This window comes from Sorex araneus, chromosome 3 (assembly GCF_027595985.1).
Source record: "Sorex araneus isolate mSorAra2 chromosome 3, mSorAra2.pri, whole genome shotgun sequence".
In the NCBI taxonomy this organism is placed as follows: Eukaryota; Metazoa; Chordata; class Mammalia; order Eulipotyphla; family Soricidae; genus Sorex; species Sorex araneus.
Window position 1 is genome coordinate 163,478,714 of NC_073304.1, and position 14,772 is coordinate 163,493,485.

The following is a 14,772-nucleotide window of genomic DNA, read 5'->3' on the forward strand; positions in this document are numbered from 1 at the left end:
TACAAAATCCATTAGTGAGATTTATCTGTCTTTTATTGTTGCAGCTATGGCGGCTTGAAGACCAAATGACTAGTAATTGATAGGACAGGACTTCATGTTCCAAACCTCCTCCCCCATGATACCAATTGTTTTGATGTATTTTGTGAATACCAACCCACCATGTTCTTTTTGGTATAAGTCAAGCAGGTGCTGGCCCACCCTATGAGTGAACCGACTTTTCAATATCAGGTTTAGCAGCGTGCAAGCACCAAGAGCAATCCCTGGTTTCTTATGAACCTGGAAAGTAGACTCTACTGGAGAGGTACTTGAAGGACTAAAACAGATGTTCAGGATAAGAGAAAAATGGTTGCTCTGCCCCTTCAAGCTGTGCTGAGGTGTAGAATGCATTGCCCAGAATCCAACTTAGGGCCTCAGACACGCAAGGACCACTCAGTCATGGACGCCAGCCATGATACTAGTTTTGTACTTTCAAGAACCCTATCCCAGGAATCACTCAGCAAAAGACCAGCCCTATATTTTGCCACTGGGCCATTGGCTACAGCTTCAACCATAGCAACATAAATGCCTGTGGGTCTTAGTAAAACTTGATTGAAAAAGAGGCTAAAATGACTGCATCTCATGTTGCTAATGAGTTGCTTGGATTCTGGGATCTCACCAAGTGAACCTGTGGACCTCACCATGCCCTGACCTGTGTTCACAAGAAAGACCTACCTACCCTCTAAGAAACACCCACTGTGCCAGTTAAGTATCCACGTCCCCCAACCCCCGCCGAGAGATCTTGTTTTTTATAATACCTGCAATATTCTCTCTGCTTTCTTTAGAGACTTCTCCAAAGAGGGAAAATATCTCCCGTCCAAAAATTTCCCCACAATTTTCAATAAAAAATTGAATGAGTTTGGACATCTGTTCAAAAAGGACAAAAAAGGAAGCACCAGTTTTTATACAGTCTTTTTTCAAGTTACTTAAATACATGAATCCTAAGAGAAATACCCATTTTCAAAGTAGAAATGCTTTTTTCCCACCTGTAAGGGGAAAAACAAAACCAAACAAAACACAAGGCATTTTTGGGGACTGGAGAGTGTAGGACTTGGGCCACACCAGGTGGTAGCTGGGGAACCATCGGAAGTTCTAAGTATGGGGCTTGCCATATGCAAGGCAAGAGTTTAAACCCCATCTGAATGTGTCATTTGGGGCATACTTTGAAGACTCACTATTTGTGATCTTGATCTAATGCTAACATTTGTATGCCAATGGTTCTGTCTTTCAAATGAGACTCTTTTCAGTATGCTCTATCTCGAGTATTTGAAATGACAAAAGAATAAATCATTAAAATTTGTAAAGTACTCTTCACTAAGTTTGGATGAAGTGTGTCAATGTGGGCAGAGGCTGTGCTCATCGGGCTCTTCTGAAGGAGGGAGTTTGTCCTCTGTCTCACAGCCTCTGCCAATGAAGTTCATTTCCTGAAATTCCCTGTTGTGGGAGGAGATAAGGTTTCACCTGGGGCAGCAGCCCCTCTTGAGATGGATACGGAAATCTTTCATTTCTTAGCCCAGTATCTGAGACAGAGGAACAGGCAGAATGGTGGAAGCAAGTACAGTGTCCATGACTGTGTTTCCCAGCCAATAGATTATGAGTTCGATATGACCACCCCTTCCAATTTTTAGATTTGGAAATGGTGGACAATGCGAATCATTTTCCCAAGAGCATCCATTCTGGTAATAGTGGGCTTAGAATTGAATCCTGACCTTTCCCACTTCAACGTTATTCGTCCCTTCATAACTCTCAGTTGCTTTCTCATCACTCGAAGACTAGCGGACTTGCCTTCCTGAAGATAAATGAGAAGTGACCCAATAGTGAGTGCTTCTCTGTTGAACATGTGGATGCTGGCGTGTACCATCAGTGGGTCACACTTGAATGTGGCTTAACCTAAATTGCAGCACTGGCATCCATGTGTGAATAGATAAACAGACTAGGAGAACATGTTTAATGAAGTCTGTAAGGTATAGTATGTGACTTAAGGAAGATGCCAGAACTACCTCCAAATAAAACTCCGTCCCCTGGGGCACCAATAGGAAAAAGAAATGTCATTACTTTGGGGAAATACTCGTTTTCCACTTCCTGGGAATCTGGTGGTGGCCACAAGATGCTAGGGGCTATGCAAATCGCTAAGTTGTGAGCGTTCATCCGATTTAAAGAGGAATTTTGCTCAATGCAGTGTAGCACTCCGAAAAGATATTTGAGGACGGTGGTGTTCGCTCTTGGAAGCTGCCGTAAGAGTCTAAAGAAAGAAGAAGGCACGTTAGAGAAGACGTTTCCTAGAAAACTTGTAGAGACCAGACAGGTTTTGCTGTCCATGGGGAACCACATCAATCAAGAGCACAGTCAGATATGCAGAGTTTTAGTGAGCGTGATGGTGTGCAGAGTAAGCAGTGCCTGTATAGAGGTTAAAGAACTACAGGGCATTGGATCTAGCAAGGTATCAAAGTGGTAAAGAATGGCTTGTCAAACAATGCTGCCTCAAAGATTTCCCTGAAACTCAGAGACATTTCTGAACACTCTCAAGCTAAACACCCCACAGGCTTTCAGAGAAATGAAACAATGAATGTGCTTTTTCAAAAAATTTTGGACGCGAGTATGGGAACACACGTGATGGAGCTCAGTGTTTCTTCCTAGCTCTGCACTCAGGGATCACTCTGGTTGGCTCTGTGGACCATCTGGGGTGGCGGAGATTGAAGCTGGGTTGGCCATGTGCAAGTGTCCTACCGGTTGTACTAAAACTCCAGCTCCCCAAGTGCTCCTTGAAATACCAAGTTGCTCCAGGAACACAGAAATACTAAGGCTTCTCTTGGTGAGATCCTTGGCCTTAGCTCTAAGCTTGGGACATGTCCTTGCTGCATTCTGAGCTAGCATTCTCCTCCACTCTGACACTATGTTTCCCACTGACTGTACTGCAACTCAGAAGGGATGATTATAGTCATCACTCCTTTCATAGGCAAGTTATCAATTTAGTAACCATTTTGAGACATGACTAAAGTAGCACACTTACAACCGGATCGTACGGATGCGCTCTTCATGATTCACTTCCTCCATTATCGACAGCCAAATTTCGAACATGTTGGATGACAATAGACTACCTGGTATACTTCGAAGGAAATCCTTATGTAGAAGAGAACAAAACATTTTAAGTCATTTGTCAGGTACTAATGTATGGGACAAAGAAGAAAATGTTTTGATGGGAAGATTGGTTAAGTTACTTTCTCCCTTCTCTGGGAAACAGAGTTCTAGGTCAACTCTCCTCTAACATTCACTTTTCCAAACACATGCTTTCGTTTTGATTGGACTGTCTTCTAACCCAAAACTAGAGGAGTACCAAAGACTGAACTCTATTGCAAGTTTCACCTCCTTTTGTGTCCATGTAACAAGGTCTACAACCTTCTAGTCTGGCAGTAAGCATGCAGCATCCTCCCTCCCCCTGTGGCTTCCCTTTCCCCACCACCGCCCCCCACTTTAGACCACTATCTCAGAGAAATAGTTGCATGAAGATGGTCTTTCTGAGGTTAGGGATGTGGTAAGCAGCCATCTAGTCATTGTACGTATATTGACTCAGATGGGACAGGCACTGGCTGAGGTGCGAAGGCTAGTCTGGTGAAGAACACAAAGTCCCTGCTACTTTCTATTCTTGGCAGAGACACTCCAGTTTCTCCCAGTGTTCTCCACATAAATCCTCCTAGATGTGGGAGTGATATCATTCCAGGCTCTATCTATGGGGTTGATGGAAGCAGAGTAGTACACTAGCAAAAGGATATCCCAAAAGCGTCTTCATCAAATTGAACTTGCAAAGCTTGATCTCCATTCCAGATCTCCAGCACTGCCTGGGAAGTAGGCTACCTTTTTGTAAGTTCGTCCATCAGAGAGATAGATGAGACTCGACACTTAGCAATGGCAACTCTTGCTGAGAAACCCAATTGTTGATTTTACTTACTACATGAGCTGGAGCGATGGCACAGCAGGTAGAGCGTTTGCCTTGCACGCAGCCGACCCGGGCTCGATTCCTTCGCTCCTCTCGGAGAGCCCGGCAAGCTACCGAGAGTATCTCGCCTGCACGACAGAACCTGGCAAGCTACCCACAGTGTATTCGATATGCCAAAAACAGTAACAGCAAGTCTCACAATGGAGACGTTACTGGTTTCCGCCCAAGCAAATCGGTGACCAATGGCACGACAGTGCTGCAGTGCTACGAGGCTACTTACTACATACCTTAGCACGGGCAAGTCACAACTCATTATTTAGATGCCATGTTTCCATGGCTAATGTTTGACCTGGGGTTACTGATAGCTGAATGAGCAGCTCCCAGAGCAAGGATGGACTATTTTCAAGGTAAATTATTATTTATTGATTTACTCCTCCTCCCAGAGAGAGTAGAAATCATTATGGATCTGCTGTCATTTGTCCTACGGTCAAATACATATGAAGGAGATATGGAAAGATAAGTTAACCACAGCTGAGATTTGATGGTCATTCAAAAAGAACCAGTTTGGGCTAGGAGGACACGTTAATGGTTGGAACTCACCACAAGTATGTGTGGGCTGAAGGTAGGTAAGACTGAGAAGTGACTGCTATGGCAATCATAACTGGGAATGATCACTCTAGACAATATCTGAGGGTTTAAAGTAGGTAAGGGATATTCTTGATAAATTTTCAGTATCAATGTTGCAAACCAGAATGCTCCAAAGGACAAAGAGAGTGTGTGGGAGACAGAGAGATATAGAGAGAAGAAGAAGAAAATGAGGAGGAGGCAGAAGAAAGAAGGAAGGAAGGAAGGAAGGAAGGAAGGAAGGAAGGAAGGAAGGAAGGAAGGAAGGAAGGAAGGAAGGAAAGAAGGAAGGAAGGGAGGAAGGAGAGAAGGAAGGAAGGAAGGAAGGAAGGAAGGAAGGAAGGAAGGAAGGAAGGAAGGAAGGAAGGAAGGAAGGAAGGAAGGAAAGAAGGAAGGAAGGAAGGAAGGAAGGAAGGAAGGAAAGAAGGAAGGAAGGAAGGAAGGAAGGAAGGAAGGAAGGAAGGAAGGAAGGGAGGAAGGAGAGAAGGAAAGAAAGAGAAAGAAAGAAAGATAGAAAGAAATTTAGAAAGAAAGAAAAAAGAAAGAAAGAGAAGAAGAAAAACAAGAAGAAGATGATGATGAAAAGCGCCTGTCAAACTGTCATGCAAGGGGTGGGGGTGGGAGATGGGTAGGAATCTGGGGACTCTGGTGCTGCAAATGTGCACTGCTGGATGGATGGGTGTTGGAATACTGTATGACTGGAATTCAATTATGAATGGCTCTGTAATGCTCTAAAAATACAAAATTCAAATAAATAAAGTGGAATCTAGAATGGATTTATGACTGTTAAAAAATAAAACCCTATTGTTGTCATATGACCTACTAACAAACTAGTTTAACACATAGAATATCACAGACTCATTCTTTTTTCTGTTCTTTTCTAACTTCTGATAGAAATGTACCTTGGTATTATTATTCAAACATGTTATCAAAATAAAAGTTATTTTTACGTGGGGTCAAACTATTGCATTTTCCTAATTCCAAACTGCTTTTGTTTCTAAACATACTTTAAAAGCCAGATCTCGAAGAGGTCATATTTGAATGAATTGTCCACAGCTGTCAAAAGCAATTTGGAAACAAAACTCCTACCTTAGGGCACAGGACTGAAAGCTCCCTCACTTCCTAGCCCCAAGTTCCTAATGAACTCAAGCTGACAGTATGGCTAAGATGATTCCAGTGAATTTTTCCTCAAAGCTCAGAGAGGTTGAAGTGTGTCAAGCAGCTTACTTTGCATTCTAGCTTGAGAGAGCTAAGCTGTTGCTGCTAAGTTCAAACAAAGCTTAAAAGTAGGATGTTTCTGGTAACTGCTTGCAAGTCGATAGCTGGGATCTACTTGAACAGACTTCACTACACTGATAGTTTCTCAACTTATTTTTGCACAAGTCATTTGAAGTTTAGTTCTTCTAGAGTTTTGTTTTGTGTAACCTTGGGATTTAATACCAAAATTTATGGTCTGGAGCAATAGCACAGCAGGTATGGTGTTGGCCTAGCATGCGGCCGACCTGGATTAGATTCCTAGCATCCCATATGGTTCCCCAGCACCGCCAGGAATAATTCCTGAATGCAGACCCAGAAGTAACCCCTGTGCACTGTTGAGTGAGACCCAAAAAGCAAAAAAAAATTTAAACAATTAAATCCTGAACCTTGTGAACAACAGTAAAATGATTCTTCAAGACATGTGTTTTAAATTCTTTCAAGGTGAGAGAAAATTTGACATCTCCAAACAGGAAAAAAGTTTCTATTTCAGTATTAGAGCTGGGTCAGCATACATGTATACCTCGGCTTCTATTTAGGATTGATAGGTCATCAGAAACTCTGGCCAAACCAGATGATAGGACCTAGCTCCATTCTCTAGTTCTTTTGCGAGTCGCTTCATTGCAAACATCTACTGCAGAGTTGTCAAGGAGCAGAGCCGGCCCACTTCCCTATTCATCAATTACATTCAGTAGGGCAGAGTGTGTCATTTCACCATACTTCCTGAGTTGGATATGTTTATCCAGGACCTTTCTCTCTCCTGGCTCTGGTGCATTCCAACCCAACTGGGAGGTGGGAATCTCAAGTAGGTCTGCAGAAACAAGTGCTGAGTTCAAATGGGAAAGTTCCACATTCTGCCAAAAGATGGCTCTGATTCTGCATTTTTGATCTCTAGCTCAGCTGTGGACTAACTCTGGTATCCTAAGTTGAAAGGTGAGGAACAGCAACAAGGTCGACAGTGGGAGGACTTTACGCAAGGGAGCCCAGATTCTGTCTTTCTTCCTACCCCACCTTGGCTTCCAAAGGATGGTAGTGGGTTGGACAGGATGCCTTGCATGGAGGAGGCCCAGTTTCGATCACTGGCACCACATGATTGTGCTCCATAGGAAGGCATTAGTGGGCTGCAGCAGGAACCGTGAAGGTTCAAAAGAGTGGACTTTTCAGTGGCTTCCCAACCCCACCCCATCCCATCCCGCAGGCCATATCTCCTCCTTAGGCGAATAGTTCTTGTGGAAATATTCAAGTGAGTGAGCTTCCTTTAGAAAATCTTGCCTGGATTAGGAAGTTAGGTAGACTGAGAGAAAGTGATTATAATCAGGATGCTTGCTTTTTTTTTTTCACTTTTTGGGTGACACCCGACAATGCACAGTGGTTACTCCTGGCTCTGCACTCAGGAATCACCCCTGGGGGTGCTCAGGGTACCATATGGGATGCTGGGAATCGAACCCGGGTCGGCCGCATGCAAGGCAAATGCCCTACCCACTGTGTTATTGCTCCAGCCCCCAGGATGTTTGCTTTGATAATCATGCTATGCAGACTTCTGTTCTAGGGTTTTGGACTGTGTCCACGGCAAATGCTTTACCTGCTGTGTTCTCTCTTGGACTTACTCATGGCTTTTGAAAAACTCCATGCTGACCTGATAAAGTGTGATTGATTGATTGATTTGGTTTGGGGCCAAATGCAGCCTTGCTCAGGGCTTACACTTGCCAGGGCTTGGGGGACAATAGAAGGTACCTGGGATTGAATCCTGCTAGGCTGTGTGTAAGACAAGTGCCCTAACAGTTGTATTATCGCTCTGGCTTCTGATTGTTTCCTAAGCACACTTGAGGTTTGACATTTCATAGGAGAATGTTATGTGAGGGAAACCCATTGTCTTTCTACCGAGCTACACAGTACAGAGTAGATGAAGGGAGAGCCTTTCCTACCTTAAAAACGGAGGCCACCACAAAAAGTGGCTCGCAGTACATTTGTACATCAGCAGCGGCATTTAACTTTTCTTTTAATTTCCTACATGCCTTCACACTTGCAGATCGACGAAATATGCCTTCTGTCAAGGGCCCCCTCTCATAAAGGAGCCATAGCATGTTCTGTAGGGAAGAAAAGCAGAATGACGCTTCCTATCGGGGCATCACTAGAGAACTGCTAGGAGGATGAAAGCCACTGTGTTTTCTCGTATTTCATCATTCTATCTATTCATGTGATTGCTGTCAACGTCCCACCAAGACAGTTGACTTTAGAAACTTGTTTTCAAGGTCATCTTTTTGTTTTGGCAAAGCAATAGTCATTTGAAAGCCAAATTTCTCTGCTAATCTCTCTCCGCCTCAATATTTTCCTGTTGCTATCGAACACAGTTTTCCCAATTCTCTTCCCTGACCCCAAAGAGGAAACTGTTTCTGCCCAATTTCTCCGCTTGCAATTCTTTTTTCTATTTCCGAATTCATTCACTTGTGTGTCTGCTACCTTCTGCAAAAAGCTCAACACTTTCCTCTGGTGGAAGTGGTCTCTACTTCATTCCCTCGGAATAACTTTTGTACTTCTTCTTCTAGTTCTGTCCTTTGCTTGAAGGAAGAGACAAGCAACCACGGAACTCTGGAACCCAGTGATGCCAATACCTGATACTGGACCCCCAGCATTGTAACTTAAAGTAAGAAGAGAACTACTCCCTAAATCTGTGGGGAAAGAGAAAGTGGTTCAACTCGTGTCTCAGAGGATGCAGTGGCACAGACCATATTCATCTTGGGGAGAAACTCAAGAACTGATGCCTATCTTCTGAGCCACTCCATTGGTGAATGGTAACCTAATTTGCCAAGAATCGAAATTCTGATAAAACCCATGGAAGAGTCTTCTCCAAACTAGTCTCTGCTGCTCAAGTGAAACTGGCTTTCAGGATAGTTTTTGAGTTCAAGGAAGAAGGTGAGAGAGAGAGAGTTTGTGGATTCTCGATTTAGAAGGCAAATTCGAGTTTATTTGAGCACGCTTATGTGGTGTTTTCCTAACATCAGTAGACTAGATGATCTGAACCTTTCTAGAATTCTGCTGGAGCTCAATTTGGTTTTGTATGCTTTAAGTGACTAATGATATTCTCAGGCATGTGGGTATCAATAGTCCTTCCATTTGGGAAGTGATTTCCCTCAAAGTTCTCCTTTGCCAGACTTTCCCTTCTTGTTTTTTTTTAATGTAGGAATACTGCTATTTATTAAGCCTTTGATTAAGCTGACTGAATTGGTCATGAACTCCACATTACATTTTTCTTTTCAGAAATTTAATTTCATTTAATTTTGCTCTTTTTATTGATTCGCCAAGAGATACAGTTGCAAAGTGTTCATGTTTGAGCTTCGGTCCTACAATCATCAAACACCCATCCCTTCACCAGTGCACATTTCCAACACCAGAATCCCCAGTATTCCCCTCCCCCCTCCCACCTCATTCCAACCCTTCCCTTGCCTGTGTGACAGCCAATTTACCCCATACTTTCTCTCTACTTTGGTTATATTCGATATTTCGACCCCAGTCCCACCACCACTCAAACCTGCCACAAAGGCAATGCTAGACGATGTGTTTTCTATTGTTTGTTATAGATAGAATATAATGTTTTGTCTCATTCTTTTCCGGGACCTTTAGTTTATGGTCTCTGGGTCTTGGCCGTTGGTGAGATTACCTGGCGCCGGGGGCAGTTAGTGGGACAGGACTCACGAGAATGTTTGTTGGTAAATTGCCGTTTTCACAGATGGGTGGCCAAGAGATACCAAACAGGTTTCCTGTCACAGAAGAAGTTGGTAAAGGAGAACCTAATCCATTCTCCAACTCTGTGTTCGGCCTTCTCCAAAATGCCCAGTTTAGAACAGATCTTCGTCGCAGAACATTTCTGTGGCCTGAGTCTAGGAAAGAAGATCAGTAGAAGTTAGTTGAATGGACTTCACTTCATTGACACTTTCCATTCCATGTGATGTTCAAAGAGAAAAACTGTTTCTAGAGAAGTCTTTTCTTGCTGACCTTTTCATCACTGAAACGAAAGGTTGGGCTATTTCCCTATTTTTGAGACATCAACAAAATGTAGAGATTTGGCACTACGCTTCTCAAAGTCAAAGAGAGACTTTGTGAGGTAACCAAAACAGTCAAATCCATCCAAAGGAGCTGCTCAGGTGAATGCAAACATGCAGTAGAAGAACTATGCCCCCACATGTCACGATCTAATCAATTCGGTCACTTCTAGTTGATCCCTGAGTCTCAAGCAGAGGGTGGATGTGAACCTAGAACTGGGGCTTCCATTTAGGTTGGAATCTCAAGAGCTATGTTAGATCATTCCAGGTAACTCTCAGCTCAATTCCAGGTTTCTTTGGAAACTCAGGAACTCTGATCCAAAAAGAGTGATTTTAAAATACAAGTGATATACTATAGAAATGATCCCTGCATAGGCAGGTCGGCGTGGTGGTGGTTGGAGTGGGGGTGGTGGGAGGGATACTGGAAACATTGGTGGGGGAGAAAGGGCACTGGTTGAGGAATGTAAACCAAATGCAAACAGGAAAATTCATAAGTTTGTAACTGTACCTCAAGGTGATCCATTAATTAAAAAAAAAGAGAAAAAATAAAATAAAATAAAATAAATTTAAAAAATAGAAGTGATTACACGCCAGTGAAAATGTCATTTCTGGTGAATCAACCCATTCAAAATTTAAGAATTTTTGGAGCAACTTCTGAATCTGGGCATCACTGAGAAATCAGGAGGAGCACACCAATTGGATGGGATGGAAAGTACAAGGCAACCAATCTCGATGAACAGGATATCAAGACATAAGACTTAACCTGGAACAACATGTTAGTACTCTCTTCTACAAAGGCTTGAAGGCTCCATGGTGAGACACAACAATCTTCACACACTTTCTTCGAAGGGAATATCTTTTGACCATTGGTAGCAAACAACTGATAACAAGCAACAAAAAAATCAGTGACTCAGGGTCTGAGCTAGGGGCAGGCTTGAGGGGTGGTTGGGAAAACTGGAAAGAATATTGGTGGGAAGGTACAGTGGTGGTGTGATTGGTGTTTTAATATTGAATGTAAGAAATCATCCTACACAGCTTTCTTCTAAAGGAAGTTTAAAAAATGAATCCAATCAAATACAACTCTGCCTTTTTAAATCACTGAAAAAGTGTTGAGTAATCAGCGTTTTGTTTTCCCAAATTAAATCATTAGTCAATCTGTCTAGTTCATTATAAAGATTAAAATAACTTCTCCTATCTGTCTTGCTGCCAGATACTAAATCAAACTTTGTCTTGGCTTTTCAAACTGTGACTGATGTGACAGAAAGTTTTCACCAAGTCTTGACTACTTCCTTGAGGTGGGTCAAAGAGTATTGTTTGTGGTAACTTATGTATGAAACTACCTGTGAGACAAGATTTCTCAGAATAAATCTCAGGTGGTCAAAAAGGAAATGCAATCTGGATGGTCTCAGAAAATTTCCTAAGACATTCCATCCTATGCATATCTGTCTCTTTATATGCATGCATCACTGGGCCTGTTATGTCCAAGTTTCTTGGAAAGCACTGTCACTTCCAACTTTGTAGGCTGGAGAGATAGCAGACAGCAGGTAGGGCATTTGCCTTGCACACAGATGCTCAATCCAGATCCAATCCCAGAGCACAGAATCAGAAGTGGCCCAAAAATTTAGGAAAGAATGGTGAGAGTGTGTGTGGCAGTTGTATAAGACAGTTAGTTCTGGGTCCCTCAGTTAGTTCAAATTGACAAAAGACAATGATAGAAATTCAGCATCAACTTTTCACTCTCCCAGTGATGATTTGGTTTTGATTGCAAATACAGACACTTGGTTTTTTATTCACAACAGAAACAAAATCCAGATCAATCTCATATTCTGACTCCAAATTTCCAAGCTCACACTTGGGACCACGTTCATTGCATATCACTTTATCATGGAGCATTCTTTTTCTTGATGAGATAGGTAGGAAATGGCTATGCTTCTAGGGAATGCAGGTTAGATGAAGGGACCAAAAAGAGTTCCATAGACATCATCTGAACTGGGATGCAGGGAGGGAATGCGTCTCCTGGGGCCCTCACACACTGCCCCTTTTGAATAGCAGACTATTTAGAGACACACCCAGTGCAATGTTTGACATTACCAAGAAAGCACTGAACACCTGCATCGCTGTCTGGAGCCTCCAACTCTGTAATGTGCCTACAGTTCAAGAGCAAAGAATAGTACAGAAAGACACAGACATACTGTAATAACCACCTCCTGAAACTACCTATGCTTTAGGATATCTCAACAACAACCTCATCAGACTGCAAGTTTGGGTCTTGGTACTGTTTTCCGGAATGAAACCTCTTGCTTCCAAATGCAATAACCCTGCACAGAGGAGCAACTACTCACCATTCTTGGTTAACGCAGGAGTCCTGCGGGTGGGTTTCAAAATAAACTGGCATCTTGACCCTGGCTTCAGGTGCTTTTTGGTGAAGACTTTCTTCTGGATGAAAGTTATGTCCTCAGTCTTTGGTACCATAATGCGAACCTTGCTTCGGACATGGCTCATTTGGATCGCATACGGATTCTCATGACCTACACAGAGAAAAACCTGAATGAAGACTTCAGGCTGACTGGTACTGGCACTTTTACTGTACACTGCAATGAGCTAGCATCTACTCCCGGCCTTCTATCTACTCATCCCTAGGTTCATTCACAGAGGGACTCTGCCAAAGCAGCTTAAAGTGGGGAAGGGGAAGAAAGGCAAAGAAAAAAGACAATGTTGCTTGGAATGCATGTTTCCTGAGTTGGCATAGAAATGAACAGTGTTTCGAGACAGTCTAGTTTCTCCTTTGATGTGAAGCAGAAGATATTGACTCTTCAGCAGCTTCTTGTGGTCACTTTACCTCCAATTTATGATTTAGTAGAACTTACCCTCCTTACTGTGTGGCATTATGAGGGTCAAACTGGCAACCCTTATTGGGTAGTCTAATTTCATGAGGAAAAACAATTCAAGAACTGCGTATGAAAGAAAAGTGTGTAGGGGAAAATAATTTATACATACTGCTTAAAATTTTTTTTAAAGTTTACCAACTAGCTCTGCTTTTGAGAATTGAAGAGGAAAATCCACACTTAAATTCCCATCTACAGTATTAGGTGCTTGAGACTACCACTCTGGAAATACTTAGTATTTAGTATTTATGCTTCATATTTAGTAGTTAAGCTTTCTGGCCAGTTCTGAGCTCTCTGGAGTTAGAAAACATACCCATCTTATCAAAGTTTCAAAATCTTACCTAATAGAAGATACGGTGATGCCAGTTTTCCAGTATGAACCCATAATTCAAAATCCTTTGCTTTGCCCTTGGAGACAAAAAAACACTCCTATTTGATAAAAATGAATAAAGCTATTTTCATGTTTCCCCCTCAGAGGACATGGCATTGATGCCAGTGAGGTTGCTGGGCGTGAAAGGGAGGGGTTCAAGTTTTGCCTTTTTAAAGGCACTAGCACTGATTCCTCCAACTTTTCTGCAGTCCTTCAGAGAGGACTTGTGCCATTTTCACCTTAGGGGTGCATGAACTGCAATGTCGTCAAGACCTCACTGCTGCCAGTAGCAGACAAAAAAGTGTGACATCATGTCTATTTTTTCAAAAAAGAAATGCCTTGGTTTTCTCTGGAGCTCATTTGTAGTGCCCTCACTCATCTGTCTCTCTCTAGTTGTCTCTGAGAATATTGGACTGAAACTCCAACAAGGCCCTGCGAACACGAGCTGTTATTCATGGAGCCTCAAACACGCTATGTTTGTGCAGAGATAGGAATATTTGAGATGCTGATTAGTAGCCTCAGATGCTTCTTAACAGATGGAGAATGACCAAGAAGTTCTGAGGAAAAAGGAATCTGGCACAAGGTCTACACTGATTTCATTTTGGACAAGTCCACTTGTGAAGACAGAAAGGACAAAACTTCTATCTAGAGAAGAGGCTCAGTCATGATCAAAGCTGAAATTGTTCACTAGCAGAATTATAATCCAATAATATTCAAACTCTGAAAGGAAAGGTATAAAATTAGGCCAACTTTGCTGCATCCTCCAAGAAGATCAAGCAATGTCTTAAGTGACATTTGAACAGACAGGTAGTGATGAATATCCTTACCTTTCCCTTTGGGGAAAGGTAATTCAGGATCACCTTGAATCGAAGATTTTTACTAGAAGATATTGGTTATGGAGAATTCCATTCTCTTCAACTCCCCATTTATAATTTTCTCTTTAATCCTATCACCAAAACTTGTTACTGCAAATAGGAAGAACAGCTAACAAAGCCTTGTTTTTGATGTAGTGTTTACCTGGGTTCGATTCCCAGCATTCTATATGGTCTCCTGAGCACCACCGAGACTAATTCCTGAGTGCAGAGCCAGGAGTAACCCCTGCGCATCGCCAAGTGTGACCCCAAAAGCAACAACAAAAAAAATCAATGCAGGGGGTCAGAGAGATAGTACAGTGGTTTATGTGCTTGCTTAGATGCTGCACAAAACTGACCTATTTATGCCGACTCAATATGTGAATATTCAATGTACTCAATGAACTGTCCTATTCAAAATTTTGTTTATCTCCTCATTCGTTATTTGCTCTACAAGAAAACTTAAGATGAGTGTCTATCTTAAACATGTAACACTGTTTTGGCACTTAGAAAGATTCTCACTCAAGAACAAGTGTTGTATCAGTGCTCTCTTTTATTTACATCCTTCTGAATGTCACTTCCTCTAACATAAGAATCAACTCTTGTGATGAAATTTTTATACTAATAGGTCGGAGATGAGAATTTCTCAGCTCTTTCTGGTCACCCATCTTCAAACATGCCAAATTTTTCCAGTAATAAACAAACAAACAAACAAACAAAAACAAGAAAGAAAAATACAAAAAACACAGCAGGCGAATATGTGGTGTATAGAGATGCT